This window comes from Panthera uncia (genome assembly GCF_023721935.1).
Source record: "Panthera uncia isolate 11264 chromosome D3 unlocalized genomic scaffold, Puncia_PCG_1.0 HiC_scaffold_8, whole genome shotgun sequence".
Classification (NCBI taxonomy): domain Eukaryota; kingdom Metazoa; phylum Chordata; class Mammalia; order Carnivora; family Felidae; genus Panthera; species Panthera uncia.
This window is the reverse complement of record NW_026057586.1, coordinates 9,838,919-9,859,422: the sequence shown is the minus strand read 5'-3', so window position 1 is coordinate 9,859,422 and position 20,504 is coordinate 9,838,919.

The window sequence follows — 20,504 nt, the reverse complement described above, 5'->3', positions numbered from 1 at the left end:
TATACCTGCCCATCTCTGAACTTCTTCACCAGTCATGGGCACCTCTTAACTCCTTAACCTCTCTCCCGCATCCCTCCCTCCAGGTCTTACAAGGTATGGTTTAAGATCTAAATATCTACCAAAATCTCATTCTAGGAATGGGGAAACTAAAACTCAATGAAGTAAAGGGATAAGTAGGGAGTTTAAAGACATTTTTTTTTTGGTGGGTTGTTTTTGTTTGTTTGTTTGTTTGTTTTCCCTGCTACAGATTCTCATACACGCAGAGATGGGGATCTTGAGGGAAGGAATAAGTTTGACTTGGATCACTAAGATAGCCTTAAAGTTCCCCTCAGTTGGACTGAACTTTAGGCAGACTTCTTCCTGATTCTACATCTCTGACCTCCCTTTCCGGGGAGCGGTTACTTTAGAAAACCCGTAATTATAAATCCTTTCTGTGTCCCCTTTGGGATGTAAATCTTTTTAAAGCCTCTTGCCAGTTTTACAACCAGAATGTCTTTCTCAAGAACCTGGAAACCACTGCGTTGAAATGTCATCATCAAAGAAGGTTGTGCCCCAACCTCTTAAGTCTCTGTGTGGTTTGAAAGTGGGGGAAGAAGCTTAATTTCAGAGAACCCCCTGCTCCAAACTCTAAAACTATTTCTTGTCACGAAGTTATAAAAAAAAGGTGACCATCCCCTTGGAAAGAGCTAAGTAGCAAACACACTGGACTAAGATCTGTTTCTAACCCCAACTCTTAAAAGCCCCCCAGCCCTTTTATTTTAGTGGAATTGAGTTTAGACTGTGTTTTACCTCTCTCTCCTATTGCAATAGCTTTGAATAAAGTCTTCTTTGTTCAACTTCGGTGCAAATGTAAAACTTGATTCTGCTACTGAGCTTGAAATTGTTGTAGCTCTATAAAATTAAGGTCCAAAAAATGGTGATTAAAATAGTACCTAATTTCAAGTTGTTCTGATAATCAAATGAGGTAATACACGAAATTTTTTTTAGCATGGTGCCTGGATCACACTAGTAATAATAATTAATAATAGTATAATAATAATAATTAATAGCAGTATGTTTTTGCAGCACTTTGCAGTGAGGACATTGAGTTGGCATTTTGTTCTGTCTTGACATAGCCCGTAGAGTTACCATAATAATGCTATCATCATAATTCTTTCTCTTCGTTTCGGTGCTAACAACTGAGGTGCAGTAAGCAAGTCAGTGGGTTCCTACCTACCTAGGAGCATCTGGCTGTCTCACAAATCTTTTCGCCTTTCGTGGTAGACTTTGCCCGCCAATGGCTTTTTCGCTGGCAATTCGCACTTCCTCTGTTTGGACCACCATTGTCAGTTTTTTCACACCTCTCCAAAGGAGACAAGGGAAAGGGAGGGAGATAAAACCCCAAACTCAGCTGCCAACACTTTTTCTGAAGCATTGGAGTAAAGTGATTCTGGGCAATGCAGATGGTTGCGGTTTATGTCTCTTGATACAGCGCCTGGTTTTGTGTTCTGTTGGGTCGTGACCAATCCAGTGGCCTGTTAGCTCTGGATCACAGATCACTAAACCTTTTAAATTTTATTTTATTTTGTTTTATTTAATTTTATTTTATTTTATTTTACTTATTTATTTATTTTTAATTTTACCGTGGTATGTGTGTGTGAGCTATTTTGACTGCTGCTTACTTGAAGCTCAGGTCGTTTCTGAAACCAGGTGCTTTAGGAATGGCCTCGTCCATCTCTAAGGTAAACTAAGCTCCAGAGGTTGGATAACTATGCCTATTTCATGAGACCATTTCAACTGGGCCTAATGGAACACAAATAAAGAGCTGTTTTTCAACTTTGCCACAGTTTAAACTGATTATTTTCAGGTTGAAAAAGCCTTAAGGATGCAGAGATAGGCTTTCTCAGGCTTGATTAAAACTGAATTGTAACAGTAACATGTCACAGTTTTTGAAATTTAAAAAAAAAATAGCTGCTTGGAAATCCATGTACGCATTGTTGGTTTTTATTGTTTGAAGGTCTGTTAGACAATTCTTCTAGCCAGCACCTGTTGAGAGCAGGTGAATTCAGTCTCCTGACATCAATGGAGAAGACAAAAGATCCCGAAAACTATTACAATGCTCTCTGCACCCCATCTTTGTTTTAACTCCATATTTGAGTTTTATTGAAAAAGACTGCCTGTCAGAGACTAAGGCTGAAGAATAAGTAACCTATTTCAGCTGCACGACGTTTTGCCTTTAGAAATATAAAAAATACATCGAAGAAGTATTTTGGTTCACTGTTTTGCCTTTTACCGCTTTATAGTCATAGACATAGAGTAAAGTGCATTTCACCTGGTTGTACCGTTAAGGTAAAAAGAAAAAAAAGAAAAAGAAAAATCACATAATGTACAGGATAAGGGTGGGGGATAGAAGACAGTGTTGGAAACAATATACCAACACACCGAACACAGTTCAGAGCAAGCAGCCCGGGTCCTCAGGTGGCATTTCACTGAAGAGATTTAGATCCTTGGGGCGGGGGGTGTCGAGTAAACCAGCAGAAGTGACTTTTCCTTTCTTTTGGGAATTCTTAAAGCTGATCTCCACTTCCTAAAGCCAAAAATTACTTCATGAAGGCTCTTAGGGCCTGCCATTTTTTTTTTGGAGGACCTTGGTGTTCTTAGGGAGTTTGAGGAAAAAGCTGGGGCGACTGAGTTTCAGTTCTTTATATTAGCATGGGCATGACAGTGGAGCAAACTGAAGTGTAGCAAACCAGATACCCTTCTGGTTCAAAATAAAGTAAAGGCTGTCCACTGCAACTCCTTACACAAAAGCCTCATCGACCTCTGTGAGGTCCTAAGCATGTCCTTGTGGGATGAAAGAACATATTCGTCTTGAGTTGTGGTCATAGAACCACTCGGGCTTAGAAAGGTGTAATTAAAGCTTTTCAATCATTCGTGTCAGTCAGAGCTGTGCTGCCGGTAGAAACGTGTACTATACAGAGGGACCCCAGGAACCGGCCAACGCTTGTGACGTGTTAAACCTAGTTTAAAGAATTGTTAGGAGTTGCCATGATGGAAAATCGTAATTGGTCACTTCTAACAATCGGCCCGTGTTTATAGATCACAGACACATGTATTTTGAACAAGGTCATAAATATATCAATGTATTATGTAATATATACTGGTGCTGTAATAGTCTTTGCAACCTTGCTTTTTCTGACTGCATATCTAAGTTTGATTATAAATAATGCCTAATATTTCATTTACAAGGTTTGTAGTATAATCTCTATATTACTGAAATTGTTTTAAAATCACATCCAGTGATTTCGTTTATTTCGAACAATCTATATACCTGTTTTCTATATTCTGAATCAGGTATTGTACGCATAGAACTATATTTATAATATATTCACTAAAAGTATCCAAAGGGATAGGATTGAATGAATTAAGGAAAGTAGATGGGCAGCCTTATTAAAAATATCATATTCCTTTTTCTAAAAATACAGTAATAAAAAGGTCTCCCTTTGTTTTACTTATAATATTTCCTTACTTCTTGACCTGATTTGGGCAGCAAACATTTTGGGGGGGGAAAAAAAGACTGTTTCTTCTGTTTTGCTCTTATCCTATGGATATATTCGCTTGTTAATTTGCTTTATTCTATTGTTGGGAAGGAAAATTATCCCTCTGCCACTCAAGCGTTTCCAGCAGGAGTAGACTTAAATGTACATGAGAGAGATTAATAGGAGAAAAACACAAAATTTTTATTATATGCACATGGAGTCTCAGTAGTGAAAGTGAGACCTAAAGAAACAGCCCCACCAGGTAGTTTTTATATTTTTTAGACAAAGAGACAATAAATCTGTGAGGAACTGACAGGACAGACAACTTAACTTAGGGAGCATTAATTAGTAAGGAATTCTAAGCAGTGCTGGGGGTGTGTTAGTAAATTAGTAAAAAGTAACAAGGGTTATTTATACAGCCTTCTTACTTTTCAGGTTCCTAACTTTGGTGATAAGGATGTGTCTTTACCTCCAGGTCCAAGGAGGGAGGTTTATTTTCTGCTTTCAGGGGAGCAGAAGAGGGTTTGATTGTCCTTTTTGCAAAGACTGTCTCTTAAGTGACCTTTTTATATAATATATATTTTTAAGCTTATTTATTTTGAGAGAGGGGAGGGGCAGAGAGAGAAGCAGAGAGGGAGAATACAAGCAACTTCCTTACTGCTGGTGTGGAGCCTGATGAGGGGCTCAAACCCATGAATCGTGAAATGATGCCCTGACCCAAAACCAAGAGTTGAATGCTTAACTGACTGAGCCACCCAGGCGCCCCTCGCTTAAGTGACTTTTGTTTAAAACAATCAAAATGCCCAAGTGGCACATTTGGGGGCAGCCTGCCTCTGCACAATGGACACTCACCGGATGTCTATTGTTTGCCACACGTTATGCTAGACGTCAGATATAACAAAGTATTGAAATCCTGCAGGGTTCTTTACCTGATATTATAATTCCTTCTTTGTCAAAAGAGCTCCATGTTCCAGCTTTCAAAAATCATTTTTATAAACCTCTCAAGTCCATGTTCTTCACCTTAATCTCTATCAAATTTTCAAATCTGTACTTGTAAGAATTAACACAGCTTTCTCCAAGTACAAAGATCTCTACGAAGCGTTTTTCTCACTTCATTTAGCGTCTCACCTAGGACTTCTTCCGTTAACGTACAATAAAGGGTCCACCATTCTTCTATCCCAGAGAGTATTGAAGGGGTTTGTGATTCTCCTTCTTCATCACCCGCAAAATCTACCTCGTAACGGTGGTTGGGTCCCTTGCTTCATGTTTACTTCTCCTGTCCCATTCACATGAGCTATGTGATAATTCTCCACGGAATTTCTGACTTGGACCAAAATGTCCCTTACTGCCTGCCATCCACCACTGTTCCTACATTTCCCTATTCTGTGCTCTTTTACCATCTCCTAGATAGGTATTAATAATTTCTTCTCTCTTCTCATGTCTCTAAGCATTTACCCCATCGCCACTGTGACAAATAAGCCCACTGCGCCAATCAAAGGAGGGCGGCGGGGACTTGGAGCCCAGCAAGGTGAGACATGAATCAACATTCTTGCAAGAGCAGGTGTCTGAAGGACAGCCGCACTCAGGACTGGTTATGGCAGGCAATGTGTCCCCTAGCGGGAAGTCCCTCCCCTGATTCCTCATTGGCTGAGTACTACAGAGGCTATAGCCTTACCCGGAAGTTGCCTCTGCCCATGTGAGGCCAAAAAGCAGTCTGACTGGAACAAATGTACATTCCTTGGGGTGACACAGAGACTTCAGCTCTTTGGCACATGCTCATTGCAAATCCCAGGAAAAATAAGCTCCGGAAATGGAGAGGGGAAGAACCAGGAAGTGAAGTGTCTCAGGGTTTGGGACTCCATTGTGTGGTGGGGGAGGAGTTATAAACCTGCGAACTAGACAGCACAGCTTTTACTTGATATTTCTGAAAATGAGTCATCTCACTTACTTCTCATATTCACTTTTAGGTCTGGGTTGTATTTCCTATGTCAGCTCATAAATTTTCTCTGCCCTCTCTCCTGCTGCTAAATACCAGCAATGCACCTGCATGAGCCTGAGCCTCCCTCCCTGCACAGGATCCTCTCCTTTCTCAAAGACATTGCTCTAGAATTCTTTCTTGTTTCTGCCACATCACTAATTTTTTTTTTTTTTAATGGAAATGTTCATCAACATCAAACACTTCAGGAAATTCTACCTCCCTAGACAATTAAACAAAAAATCCTTAAGTTCAGTCCTCTCTAGCTACTTCCCCGTTTTCTTTCCAGCAAAACTTTTTTAGAAACTTGTGTAAGGTTGCTGTCTCCTATTTATTTCCTCCCATTCTTTTTTTAAGTAAGGTGATGATTTCATTCAATGGGTAGTAGAAAGAAGCAAAATCTAGCACTCTGAAAGATGCCTCTTTGGCAAAAGGTTTATCTTGAGCCAATTTCTTAAGAAACAGCAGACACAGGAGAAGTTCTGAAAATCAGAGAAGAATTTACCTTTTTGTAAGAGCTATGAACTCACCATCTCTAAAGGTGTCTCCCTCTGGGTACTAGCAAAAGAGGAAGACTGAGTCTATAGAAACTTACCGATGGAGAAGACTAGAACATAAATTGGCACATAAATAGGAATGTAAAACAACACTTGTTTCTGTGCTTTTCTGGGTCAACTTCTGTAACACCTCCCTCTCCCACCCAACATCCTTTGTCTTTAGCTGGAGATGGTATTTAAGGTGGTGGCTTATGTCATTTCAGAAAGTTATTCACTTTCCTGGGTATCTTCCATGTATACAGGAGGCATGCAAGCTATTAAATTTTGTTAGTTTTCTCTTGTTAATCTTTTATCATGGGCGAGGGATCTTAGTCAAGAACCTAAATGGGTAGAGGGAAAATTATTTTTCTTCCCCTATGGTAACTAGAATGTTATTGAGAATAAAAAGAAATGCTATTAATAACAATTAAAATTTAGTGTAAGCCTGGATTGTTTCAAGGAAACAGGAAATACTAAGTTCTTTGTTTTTTACATTTATGTATTTATTTTGAGAGAAAGAGAGACACAACATGAGTGGGGGAGGACATGAGAGAGAATCCCAATCAGGCTCCACATTGTCATCGCAGAGCCGAAAGTGGGGCTCAAACTCACAAAGTGTGAAATCATGACCTGAGCCGAAATCTAGAGCTGGATGCTGAACCAACTAAGCCGCCCAGGCACCTCTACTGGATCCTTTCTTTAATCCACTTCAGTGATGCTTAGTCACCATTACTCCCCCAAACTGCTCTAAGTGAACAGAAAACTCTGTGTTGCTAAATATGATGATTGATTCTCACTTGTCACCTTACTTCACCTATCAGCAACATTTGACACGTTGGATCACGCTTCCCTCCTGAAAACAGTTCCTTCACTATACTCTCAGGACAGCGACATACTTGGTTTCCCCCCTCACCGGTTGGTCACTGCTTCTCCTCTCTCACTGCCTTTGCCTTCATATTCCCGATCACCTTAGTTTGGGAGTACGTCATAGCGCAGTCCTTGAATCTTTTCTCATTTCTATCTACATTCATTCCCCTAGTGATTTCATCTGGTCCCAAGGCTTTAAACGACATAATTAAGTTAATATTAAATGTAAATCTCCAGACTATTCTTCTCCTCTGAAGTCCAGACTCATTTATCAAACTGCTAACTCAACATTTCAACTTGAAATTCCAATAGACATATATAGCATAACATTGCCAAAAACAAGCCCTGATCTCTGTACCCCAAATCTACACTAACTGTAGACCTTTCCATTTCAAGCTAATGACAATTCCATCCTTCTAACTGCTCAGGCTAAATTACGTATTTGTCTCTGACACCATTTTTTATATCCTAAATTTGCCTAGTCCATCCTGGAACTCAATTTTCTTCTTGACTTATTTTTCAATAGTAGTTTTAACATTCTAATGTAATGTATTCCTTTATTATTATTATTGTTTTTTTACATGTTATACTAACATCTTATATATGTGTTACTATATGTTATTGTTATATAAATTTCTAATATATAACAACTCTTGTAGAAATATTTTATTAACTATCTCCACTGAAATGTAAGATCTCTGAGAATATTTTGTTGATTTTGTTCTGTGCTATATTACTACAGCCTAGAACATTCCCTGATATGTAGTTGGCACTCAATAAGTAATTTGTTAAAAAAAAATGAGTAAATAGATTAATAAAATCATTTCCCACCACTATAATTCCTAAAACCCAAATTATCCTTTTTCTTCTACCAGACATTTGCTTAAATCAACAATCCTGATCACATTGTTGATTTGGCCAACTAAGAATAATGTCTAAACTCAGCCTAAAGAAAGAATAATTTTATACATATCTAAGCACCCATTTAATTTTCCAGTTTTGCCTCTGTTTCTGTATTCAGCACATGCACAGTTTTACACATCTGTGCACAAACATATCCAGTCTTTTTCAGGCTTTGGTTATTTTTTTTTCCATATTAGGACTTTTTTCCTCTTGTCAGACAGTCTCCACAATTCCTCATATTTCCTCCACCAATCATTCTTTAGAAATATTCTCACCTTCCCCTTTATTTCCATGGTAATTGTTTTGTATCCATTATATAACATATGTGACAGTACACTTTGAATTAGAATCATTCATATATGTGCCTCTCTGTGTTAGATTGCACAAAATCTATTGTTGAATTTCATTGTCGCCACCTTTATTTTAAATCTCACAATTCGCTTACTATGGTGTTTCATACACAGTACTTGCCCCAGAAACATTTGTGATATGTAAATATACCATGATCTGGGATAAGAAATCCAAATAAAAAACAATTTTAAAATTGTTTCTGCTATGCTCAAGATTTAACTAATAACTATTCAAACCTCTCCCCCCGCCCCCAATAAATCCCAGCAGTACTGAACTACAGGTTAAAATGCATAAAGCTAGAATAGTCTTGCACTTCCTTGTCAGGAGAATGTATTTCCCATAAATAATTTAAAAAGTAGAATATTTTCAAATCCAAGTTACATAAAAAGGGCCCTGATTTGTCTTGTTTGTTTGCTTGTTGCTCAGGACAGAAATTTATCGGTGCTCAACAACCCTGCGATATTCACCAGGAAACTGTGCCTGTCGAGCACACATGCTTTAGGGCATCCGATTAGCCAGTGTGGTCAGATGCACAGCTTTGAATACAGCGCTGGTCAAAGTCTCCACTTCGATACGGAGGACAGGAGACACCTTGCTAGATTCTTGCAGGACACCTTCCGTGTGGCCTTAGGCCACCGCCGACTTTTCGGGGAGCGCTGCTTATCTTCGTTTCCTTGGGCTACCATAACAACGTACCACAGACTGGGGGTGACTTCAATGACAGGCATTTATTTCTCACAGTTCTGGAGGCTGGAAGGCTGAGATCAGGATGCCAACAGCGAGGGTTTTGTTCCTGGCTTACGAATGGCCGTTTTCTTGGCCCTGTCCTCCCACAGCGGACAGAGGAAGCCCTGTGTCTCTTCCTCGTCTCAGAAGGGCACTAATTCCTTCCTGTCGTCTTCTAAACTTAATTATCCTCCAAAGGCTCCACCTTCTAATGTCATTACATTGGGCTTCAAAGTATGAACTTGGGGAAACACAATCATTCAGTTCACTTTTATTACCTCTTGACTCCAAATTTACTGTAGAACCTTTAACCCTTACTAGGTTGAGCGAAAGTTGTCTTTTGTAGTGTGTTAGGGCTAAGTGGCCTCAGAGGCAGGATGGATGGGCATAAAAGCTAGTATCTGAGGTTTTAAGTTTGGTTCTAACATTTCTCTCTCTGCTGTGTGATGTGAGTGAGTCATTTGCCCCTTTGACTTCAGCTTCCTTAGATTGGAAAAACGGGGTTAGGCTGGATGAGCCTAGGGCTTCTCTCCAGCTCTGAAATATCAATATTACCTGATAAAGATAACCTTCCTTCTTTTATTAAGAAAACGTCTGGATTAGTCCATCATTAGACCCTGGGCTGTCTTCTATCTTATTGCTTTGACATTGAACATTTCTGTGAAAAATGCCTATAAAATAAATTCTCACGTTCCCTCTAGCACAAAGTTAGCAGAGAGCAAAACTTTCACCAGTTTGCCTCATAGACGATCGAGGTGAATTTCATACCATTTCATTCTGAGGATTTAGTAAAAGTCGAATTTCAGCAGATACTCTCTTTTGCTCGTGGTTTCCTCACTGGTTTCTGGTATGAATCTGTGATGCACTTGATCTACGTTTATCTCTAGGTTTGGATCAACTTCAATGTGGGCTGCACAACCAATCCTGGTCCCCAGAGTTCCCAGTTGTAACCACTTACGCAAGTCTTTCTAGATGTTAATGATGCTTGCCTGGGCACTTTCAGCTGGGAGCACGGTTCAAATGTTCTCAGTTGTCTGCTTTGGCACACAGAGCACTGTCCCCATCACATGAAAGAATGTTACTGTTTGAACACCTTAGAATAGGATAAATCCTTGGGTTCTGGAACTTGTCAGATATATAATATTTATGAACAATAATACATTTAATTCATTATTTATATTAGTGAATAATACTGCAAAGTAATACTCAAAATTGTATAGCATCATTGGAGTCATGTACTTTCAGAGAAACAAGTGTGAGTTGGGATCCCTCTCGTTAGTTTTTTTTTTTGTGTTTCATTTTTTATATTTGAGAGAGAGAGAGAGAGCACAAGCAGGGGAGAGGCAGAGAGATGGAGACAGAATCCGAAGCAGGTTCCAGGCTCCAACCTGTTAGCGCGGGGCTCAAACTCACGAGCAGTGAGATCATGACCTGAGCCGAAGGTGGACGCCTAACCAACTGAGCCACCCAGGCGCCCCTCTGATCCCTCTTTCTATGGCTATCATCTGGGGGAAGGGGGTTAACCAGTTACCTTATCAATCTTGGTTCTATCTGCCTATAGCTGAGCTTGGGTTGACTTGCTGAGAAATGCACAGTCTTTCTATTTTGCATTTTCAAATCAAACAGTCTTTGATACAAAACATACCAATGTGTGAAAATCAGTAATAAGCATATTATACGTAAATGGTTTTGACTATGGGCTTATCACACATTGAGGACCCAAAACACTGCCGTCTTGAGACATCGAACCAACCCTATCTACAGTGGGAAAGTTGATTACAACGGTCTGAGGTGTGAAAAGCCTTAGACCAAAGTGGAACAGTTGGGACATGAATGAGTCACAGGATTGTTGTTGTCTCAGTGACAGCATTAAGTAGAAGTCCATGGAAGAGGAGGAAGCATAGTGTGACAGGAGCACAGACAGTGCTTTTATCTGCCTCTCCTCGTTCCAGAACACAAGTGTCCTCTCTCCCGCTAGAGAACCAATTATGGGTGTCAGACGGGCGTGTGTGGTGATGTGAGGTACGTGAGTTATAATATACTTGGTGGGGAAGCAATTCATTTCCACACTCCTCTAACTAGAAGTTACTAATAACCAGTTAAAAGTGTTCTTTAGGCCAAATTCAAAGAGCGGTTTCAAAGACCTACTCACAAATGCCATGAAATCAGTCTCATGGCAATCTAAAAACAGCTTACACATGAGCTTCTTTTTATTTTGACACGGTGTTCCATTAAAATCTGCATGAGGAAAAAGACATAAAAACGTTTGTGGTTTTTCTGAATGGAAATACCACTGAGGAATGATCTCATCTGTGGAAGAAAGTACTCTAAAATTCTGGAAAAGTCATAAAAATCTTTTTCCTTTTTTCTTTTCCCTCTAGTGAAAAAAAAAGGAAGAGCAGTCAAAATTTTTATAAGCGTTCAATGACAAAATGTCTTTTCATTCTTGGTGAATTTAAAAATGATCCTTTTCTTCCATAAAATATTTCTACAAAGGTGGCTAAGCCATATACCTCTAAGGTTTAAAAAAAAACAAAACACCAGGATAATCTTTTAAAAGCCTCTGATGAATTCCTAGTATTAAACTATACTCACCTAACTGTCAAAGCTTCTCTATAAATAATTTTTGATGAGTAATAATTCCCAAGAAAAATGACTCTATTTCTTGGTAATTGCTTACTCTGAATATCACTCATTTTGAGGGATTTGTGGGGAGAGAGAGGGAGAGACAAATAGAGAGAGAAAGATTGTGTTCATGTGTTCACGTGTGTGAGAGGGAAGGAACACTGACTTTTTTCATGTAGGGACAAGAAATAGGTTTCTCTTCCATCATTTCAAGAATAGCTAAAAGTTTCACAGTAAAATGTGGGCAAAGCTTGGTCAGTCTGAGAAGATTATTTCCAACATACACTTTCTATGTCTCCTCCTGGTCAGGCAGCCATACTGGTAAATTTCTGGGGCTATGACTCACTGCAGTAGAGTTCTGGAGGCTAGATGTAACCTTTATCCTCTCAAATTCCAAAGCTTATACAGCTTCCCCATCACCCAATGCGTAATTGCTCAAGTGATATCAACAGTGAATGAGAAATCACGCATACCCAGATACGTCAATCGCTTTCTGGAAAGCTCAGAATGCCTTCACAGGTCATGGAATTCAAGCACAATGAGTCAAGAGGAACTACTTTTTCACCCAGTAGCCTACCCTGAAAGCAATAGAAATGGCCTGCTATCTTGTATTAAAAAAAAAAAAAAAAAAGCAAGGAAGAAGAGATTGAATTACCAATTAAGGCATCTAGAATGGAGTTTATTTTTAAAAACGGTCAGTGGTCCCATTCTTAGAGCCCTCAGCATTTGACTGAACCTCAGTGTTCAAAACAGTCAAGGGAGGTTTTTCCAAGAGCCTCCATGTCTGTTTGGTATTACATGCCCAGATCTTATCTTGCTTCTGGCAGCTCACAGAACTGTGATGTGCATACTATTGTTGATGTGATTCCCAGAAGAGAGGACTGACATATACATATGTTTGCATATGACAGTATTCAGGCAACAAATTTCGACCCTCTAACAGCTTACCCCATGCCTGTGTGTCGGGGGAGGTCACCGAGAGGACATGGCCCTTGGTTGACCTGTGAACTGGACCCTAGCAACTGAAAGATCCTCACCTCATCTTCTCTCCTCAGGCTGTACATTTCACCTACGATTCCCACACCAGCAGCCATTTCAAGGATTTAGCCTTGACAGATAAGGTGTGGCTGAGACCATCTGGGCTGAATACATGATTAAACCCTGTTAACACATTCTCCAGGAACTATTAAGGTTCTGGCACGAGGGTGCAGAGATTTACTTATCTTGTGGCCGCCCAAGACAGGCCTCGTGAATAAGTCCCCTTGCTTTTCAATCCTGCCACTTCTTGTATGGAGTGGCCTGCCTCTTTCCACCTTCTCTCCCTGGCTTCCATTCATGGGGGCCACTTTCAGACCACTCTGGGACCTCCCAAGGTGGCAAATAATTGCCACGATTGCTTCGTCAGCCAGGAAAAGAAACAGGTGGCCCCAGGGAAGAGGCATCCACAGGGTAATCCGGGGCTGGCCACTGACCTCCATATGGGAGAGGTGTCTCATATTCCAAATGCTTGGGGACCTCTGTGTGACAGCGGGGAGACCCTGAAAATGCCAGGGGGCATGATACATTTGTTTGAGGAACTGCACAGAGCACGCTGCGGCAGAGAAGGGAAGCTAGGGGCCACGCCGGGGGCTGGCCTTGACTGTGGGTGGTTCACAGGGCTATCCATGCCCAACTAGAGGCTGCAGCTGACGTTAGGAAGTGAGACGTGAAGCTGAGATTAGAGAAAGACGTGTGGTGCTGCGCTGGCTCCAGGACTGGCAGACAAGGTAGGGGAGCAGGATAATCGGTTGGAGAGTTGAGCGTTCCATTTTGCAAAGCCAGCAGGGTGCGGACTCCGTGGATTTAGGTCCCAGCACTTGTGATAAAGCCCAATCGGGATGCTACCAGGGGGAATCCCTGGGCAAGCGAGGGACACGAGGAGGAGGATGTTGTGGCGACCGAGAGGCAGACAGATGAAACAGTCCATGCTGTCTGACCCCTAATGCAAAGGAAAGCAAAAGCGCAGCAACGGCAACCCCAACTAACCAGGGCAGCCCCCCATTCAGGAAATGTTCATGATGAGAGAATATATGCCCCCTGAGCTGATTGATGGAGCTGGGAATTTTCAGCAAAAGGCCAGGGAAGCATCCGCGTGTGGTGAGTACGGTGGGCGATAGGCAGGAGGCAGAGAGAGGGAGTAACATCCCCACACACCCTGTCCCCTGGCAGCTCCTGTTCCATGCTTGGGGTTTCAAGTAATCATTCCCTCATAGACGGGATTGTTGTAGCCTACAAGGAGGCTCACCCTAATGACAGGGACCTCCCAGGGCATGTAGTAACTTGGAAATCTATGGAGGAGGTACAACAAATTCTTAGGAAGTTGGGAAGGAGACAGGCCATCTACACCCCGGTCTTTGAAGGACCTGCTCAGGCCACATTCACTGCAGGAGTGAAAGCCAAGGTACTCCAATTCACCTCCAGCACCCGGTGCAGGGCATTGATATCCATGCTGAGCCCTGGCTATTAACTAGTTGCACTGATGGTTGGGTTGTTTTAAAGGGATTAACCCTATGCCCTGCACGCTGGAAAGCTGAAGGCTAGATGATCATGAATAAGTCCTTGTGGGGTCAGGATATGTGAATAAACATTTAGGTTAAACTGCAAAAGCCTGAGCCAGCCCTCACTGTCTTTCGTGTCCCAGCTAATGAGGTGTGGACACCCACTGGAAATCAGGAAATTGGTGCCCCAGCCCAGGTAGGAACTCTCGCGACTGACCCTTCAGTAGATGCAGCATCTTGGGTACATCGGAGGAGCGCCTGGGTAGGCTGACATGCTGTCAGCGATGCCAGATTGCTCTTGAACTACAGTAACTTGGTTAATTCAATGCGTTCTAAATAACAACCAAAGCAACTGCCAAAGGAGTCTGGGGCCACCCATCAAAGCTGTCAACCAATGAGGGATTGGTGAGTTAATGATATGCCCCCCCCCCCCGTAAATAAGCATGTCTTGGTTTGTGGGGACATTGTGTCTGGCCTAATCCAAGACCTCACCGAACCCAGTAAAAAGCCAACTGCCATCATTAGGGGATTAAAGAAACTGAGCACCATGTATGGATACCCTCATCAAATAGACAGTGATTGGGGGTCACATTTCAAAGGTCGTGATGTGCAAGACTGGGAAAACAGCATGACATTAAATGCAGATTCTATGTCCCCAATAATCAGCAAGCAGCAGAGTTGATAGAGAGGAAAAATAGAATGGTAAAGTAGCGGACTAAATTTCTACCAGGTAAAACCACCTTGGCCAGGTGAATCAAACTACTGTCTCTGGCTTTAATATATTTGGAATAATCAACTGGTAAGTAAGGCCTATTTCCTCATACACCAGACTGGGGACCCCTGGCAAGACACCCAACACCTTAAAGGTATAAAAGTCACAGAAGATAGAAGTTGTCCGGACTCTGACCACGGATCAATGTGCTGTGCTGCTGAGAACACCAGGCATAATCGCGCCTGGGAAAGGTGTCATCTACTAGAATTTGCGGTGGGATGTTCCCATCGGGATGGGTGAGTTACTTCATATTCCTGGGTGAGGGGGAGATACTCATTCTCCCCTGGGGTCCCATTGTCCTGCTGCAGGCTGGACGTGTGGAAGCATGTGGAAGCATGTGGTACCTAGGATGGAACGCACACCATTGCATGATGGGAGAATGCAGGTGTCCTGATCTGGCACATCCCACCCCCACCATAGCTCCTCATGCCTGGTGGTGCTGCCTCCCCAGCCAACGTGTATGGATGCACAACCAGGGGAAGTTTCTAAAGCTGCAGCCAAATTAACATCTAAGGATCAGGCCAAGGATATAATTCTTATAGAAAGGGAAAAATTTCCCACACAAGTTCCTACTAAATATCTGTCTTTTTGACTTTGGACTTCTACTGCTCCTGTGGTGTCCAGTCACAGGATGGTATGTGGGCAGCTGCCCCTCTCTAGCTTATCAGGGTTGTCATGGTGGGTATCCATGGAAAGCACTAGACTGGAAGTCAGTAGAACAGTATATTAAGAAAAACAAACTGGGACTAGCACTCTTAATTCATCTGATATTACCAATAGTGATCCCCAAATTTGGCCCGCGGCACACACTGTTAACAGCTCTGGGCAGGAGAATTCTTTTCCTGTCAGTCAAACTTCAAAGGCAGCCGATCAAACTGCTGACCAGAAGAGTCTTAAAAATACCGCCATCAGAGCCGTGGGTGGCTGCACTCAGATTTGGGATCGGTTCACCTGGCTCACGCCAGGCCGTGGACATATGATCACGCAGGCACCCCTATGCTGGGAACAGAAAAATCACTCTAAACAGAATCAACCCAACTGGAGCAGGAATATGGCATAGGTATCACCAGAACTTTAGTCATTCTGTCACATTAAAATATAACGACTGGGTTGGCACTGACATGCCCAGATATTTTTGGGGGAGTCCTGAACGAGACCCAATGGTTGGATGGCACAGTGTTTGGCCATGGCCTCCACTTGGGTGGTTGGTTGGGCTGCTGAAACCTGGATTTTCCCTGGGCACAGAGGACAATCTTCCCCTTGGTAACAAAAGTTGACAACCTCCTTTCCTTAAGACCAGATGGATATGTTCTGTTTTTACTGGTATAATCATTTGGCCACCATTTTTTTCCCCCTCTATTTGCCTGGAGGATGTTACAGCACATGTAGGAGCACTTACTAAATTCACCCAACAAGCCTTAAATGACAGCTGGCAAAGCCTGTCTTTGCTGAACACTGAAATGTCTCTAAAGAGAAAAACTGTCCTCCAAAAATAGGATGGCTTTAGACATTATTACTGCCTCACAAGGAGGCATCTGTGGCATTGTCTAAGCGAGATGTGTGTGTGTAGCTGATGAGTCTGCTAATGTGTCATCCTTATTAAATCACATGAATATGTAAGTGATCCAACCTCTAGTCTAGGGGACTCAGTAAATCAATGGTTCAGATCATGGGACTCTAGATAGAAAAGAAATGCTCTTCCTTCTGGGAATCATTATCTTAACCTAAGTTGTCTCTTGCAGGTGAATCTATTGCTTCTCAGGTATCTGCCTCCAATGTAGCCAGGTAGCTCCTCCATGAACCACCTCCGGGCTAATGAAACATGCTGACCTTGCTGACTGTTCAGGTCTCATTGTGGAAGAGCGGGGAGGGTAAGTGTGTAAGAGTTGGTCATATGGGCTGGCGTGTTGAAGGAGGTCATCCAGAGGACGGGACTGCTGGTTAGCTCATGAGCTGTACCCAGACAATCAGAGGCTTCTCATCCTCTCCCCTTCTGGGATGGACCTTTCACCCACCATTCTCAGAGGAGGAGAGCTGTGGTCAAAGGCACAGCCTTGAGGAAGCAATGTGTTGTTGAGATCATCTGAACTTATTACACGATGAGTTCCATTAAGGCCTCTCTATAAATGTTAAAAAAATTTCTGCCGGCCAGGTGTTGAGGTCTACTCATCTCCCACCCAAGACAAGCCTCATAAATAAGTTCCTTTTTAATTATTATTATTATTAAAACTACCATATACTGATCTGGAGTGGAGGCCTCTTTTCTTGGTCCCTCCTTGCCCTCCTTGTTATGGAGCTGGTTTCAGACTTTACCTAGGTAGCTCCCAAGGTTCCAGACCAACACTATCCTGACTTTTAGTAGGCAATCTATACACATTAGCATGACATGAAGGGCAATCTATAGAAATAGATGCAGAATAACTAGATGGATTTAAGGAGTGAGACAGGAGAATTTTGTCTGATTTGAAGTAGGCACCCACTAAACATACAGTTTCGTGCATTTCTCCTGAAATGTGGGAACTTTACTCTATGAAAAAAAAATCCAGAAAAATGGTTCCCAAACCATGATCTCATAGAATGTGCAATCTTTTCTTATTGAAAAGAGCTATTTTGTGAAAATTGACTCGGGTTGATTCTCACTCTCCCATTAATCGAAATAAAACAACTTTTGTGCCCAAACACTGTGAACCCAAATTCTGACCCTACCACCAAGAACAGGTTGACCCGCGTGGCTTGTTTGTTTTTCCATAGTGAGCCCATTTCTTTATCTGTCAAATGGTAAAATTGATACGCACCCTGCAATAGCATGGTGAAGACTAAAGGAAATACATATAGCATCTCCAGCACAGTATGCAACCTAGTTGATGCTGAAAACTTAATAATCCTCTTTTTCTGGCCTGCAATATCCCTTTGTGTCTAGAATCATTCAGGTCAATCCTATTAATTAGTGCATTGCTGTGGACTGAGACCACTGTGGCAACAGTTCAAAGACGTTCAAAGTGAAATAATAGTATGTGGTATTGTGTGTTGTGTGTGTGTGTGTGTGTGTTCCCCAAAGTGTAGAGGTAATAGTGAAAAGAATTTTAGATAAATTAGTAGCCGTGAGTCAGGAGGAATGTGATGATGGATTGTTAAAGGAACCACGCCAGAAGAGACAGCCAGAGATATGATAAAAGAGAAATATATGTTAATACAGTGCTCAAAGTATCTTACTCAGGAGGCATTCACAAAATTGCTTTCCTCTGTAGGGGTTTTATGGTGCCCTGCCTTTGTAGCTCCCTGCACCAGTACTTGGTGCCTGGGACAGCGGTCTTCTCTTCGTGAAAACTTTTGGATCCTTGGGAGAACTCGAAATTGCAAATTTCGTTTACGTTACTGGGATACAGTATTTTATTTTATAAAATAAACAGAAGAATCCAAACTCGATGGCATTATTATATTTTACCACCCGTTCTTACTTGTTTAATACAGGGGTCAAAATATAGCTTCCCTTATAATTTATTATTGTTTGCCATTTTGCGGTTGTGTCCATTTCTCTTTAACCGGGGAAGGCATTACTTATTGATTTATTGGCGAGAAAACCCTGTCTGGCGTCTTTAAAGGCCTTAGCAGTTATATTTCTAGTAGAAACCCTAGCTTCCATGTGTCTATCTTTTAACTATTACCAGAACCTTGTAAGAAAAAGTCTGATAAGTCGGAAAGCGAGTATTTTGTAGATGGCAGCAAGTTTCAGAATAATTTAAATGGGATAGTTTTGCTCTTTTTTCTTCATTCTTTCAAAATCATTGAGAAACTCACAGTGTACTGGAACTAAGACTTGGGTACCTAATTTTACTCTAATTTTTAGTTGCAATATCTTCCCTTGCACTTCACTGTAATACATTCATATCAGAATGCAATGTTTTGGATAGAGGCATAGCCTTTATTTTAAGAATCATAGACAAAATAGAGAAGGGAAAATGCCTCTAAGCTACCCAGTCTCTGAGTCTATGCTTTTGTTGGATGCAGCACAATTTGCAAGCAATCCAAATGATTCATCTATTTGGACTGCTGAAACACTAAAAAAGTCTCTCTCTCTCTCTCTCCCTCCCATGTCCCTGTTATGATCTTCTCTTCTTCCATTTGTTGTCCCTCCCCCTAGGTTCTTTCCACACTCATAATTTATATCCACTAAAAACACAGCGCCTGTGTGAATAGACACACAGATGCATGACATCAGAGTTGGGAATCAATTGAAGAATAAACAACATTGTAAATCTTAGAAGAGGTACACTTGCAAGATCACTGCATTGTCCTTTAAAGCTTTGTGTCAGATTGTTTTTATGGACAGTCTTAAATTTCTTATTCTGTTTCTGACTCTTGGAAATAATTCTTCAATCTTACATTCAAACTATGACTTGCTAAGTTATTTTTGTATGATGTTGAAGACGGTTGTTAAAACTCAAATAACTTTTGATTAAATATTATGTTTACCTTTTTGTTATTGTTTCTGTGCAACTCAGCTCTTCCCTAATTGATCTGCTATTTCCACTATGTTTAATTGCTACCACATCACTTATTATTTCTACCCCAAGCCTAGAATTACCAGCTCATGACAAACCTAGCCATAGTGAATTCATCTACCAATCTTTTTTTTTTTTTTTTTTTTTTTTTAACTGCATATAAATCCAAGATCGGTTCTCCATGTAAATTACTGCTAATTACCACTGTGGCTACAGAAAATCTTTCACACACCATTTTGACTCTGGTGAAATTTACTTTTGGAGCCTCAATCCTGCCAGTACAACCAATTAAGCATATTTTTTTCCCCATCAGTTTGATAATGTACTGAAGTCCAGAAGTTTTAAACTAAAATGTCAAGCATTTGTCTTTAGATTTCTACCACTGGTTGACTTTTTCTCGGCTAGAAGTGAAGTAAAATGAGCATAAAAAGCTTCAGAAATGTGCTTAAGGGTTTGATAAACTGTGAAATTCCTCAACTTTCTCAATAACAACAATTCTAGACTCAGCTTTATAAAATCTGGGAACAACCACAATAAGTTGTGATTTTGTGTTCCGCATTTAATTCACAAACATTTGTTGAGCATCTATGTACCAGAATCTCTGCTAAAAAGATGGGGCTTTAAAGATGAAAACTATACAGTTCTTACCTTCCATGAGCTTACTCATCTAGAAGATAAATTAGAGACAGAGGAAGGTTCCCTACAAAGTTCAGACTGACTTAGCAGCTCAAAAAAGCACAAATGCTTCCTTGTGTTGTGTGCGAAGTTGTTCTACTTCCAGAAGTAGGGGTACTCAGTTCAATTTAAGTCAATTACATTTTAACACAATAAATATTAATGCAATAGTTTAAACTGTAATTGGGAACGGCAACTCTTTGGGAAATGGAATCAAATTTTTCTCATTTTGCATCCTCAAGTATGTTTTAGATTTCCTTTGTCTTGTGAGCATGCATACCCACTTGTGCCAAAAGTACAGGGGGGCAGAGTTCAAATAGCTTTAAACTTGATACAACTGGAGATCTTATCTAGGATCACCCCTACTGAATTTGTCATTTTGGTTTTGTAAAATTGGAAATATTAATGATTTTATGTAATGTTACGTATTTTTCCCACTGACCTTTTTTAGATTCAAGAATGCCCACAAGTAGATCTTCACCACTGGAATACACATTATTGAGAACCTTTAAGCTAA